Consider the following 1132-nt stretch of genomic DNA (forward strand, 5'->3'; position numbering starts at 1 on the left):
ATGTCAACCCTACTTAATAAAATGGGTTTTTTTTTTAAGTAATCCAAGAGCACAAAGGACACTGGACACTTGAAGGAAAAGAAAAGCAGTGTCAGAATGTGGGGACTGGACACAGAAGGGAAGTGAGATGATGCCGAAAACAAATGATGCCTGTCATGGCCTTACCATTTTTCCAACATGTGTCTTAGAGCAGGAACAAGAAACATGTCCCAAGTCAGTTTCCCAACAGATATCTATAGATTTATTCTCAGAAATCAGTGCATATGCAAAGGACTTGCAATTGGTTTCCCCATTTAACAAATGAGGAAACAAAGAAAGGCTAAGGTCACAGGGCTACTAAGTGGCAGAGTTGACTCCAACTTAAGCCTTCCAGAGGAATTTTGTCACTTCACTTAGGAGACTCAAACATAAAATTGAGTGTAAAATGTTTAAGTAGGCACCTGTTCCTAATGGCTAATACCTCTATAGCAACAAATGTTCCCTAAGACAGCTGCGCCCTGAGTGATTTAATTTATGACCTACTGTTAGCCATCTCCATTAGAAAGAAAAATTACAGACTTTCAGCAGAGCAAGTAGAACAAAATCAAACCTCAAGAGAATTTTATGGAGCTAGAAGAGACCCAAGTAATCATTTAACAGAGAGTCTAGTTTAAGACTTCCTTGCTCCTCAAAGTGTGGCCCCTAAACCAGCAGCAACAGTATCACCTGGGAGCTTGTTAGAAATGCAGAATTTCAGACCCCATCCCAGGTCTAGTGAATCAGAATCCCCACAGCCGGGATCCAGGAATCTGTGTTTTAACAAGCTTTCCGTGTGATTCTCTAAGACTCACTCAAGTTTGAGCTCCACTAGGCTAAGTAACTTACCTAAGGTCTCATAATTAACTTAAAATGAACTCTCCTAATTTCTAAGTTCAATGCTTTTTTTCTATGATACCAAGTGGCTAATAAATATCAACATTTCCTCTCAATGTCCATTCAGTATTTCCCCAGGCAGATCATAGCTGAAGGCATTTATTTTGCATTTTACCAAGATTATAACAAACAAGACCACCAAAATAATATTTTATAGAAAACTTTTTGTCTCATCAAATCCTTTAGATACTGGTTTTGAAACAAACTGGAAGGAATTCTT

Source organism: Vicugna pacos, chromosome X, assembly GCF_048564905.1.
Source record: "Vicugna pacos chromosome X, VicPac4, whole genome shotgun sequence".
Classification (NCBI taxonomy): Eukaryota; Metazoa; Chordata; class Mammalia; order Artiodactyla; family Camelidae; genus Vicugna; species Vicugna pacos.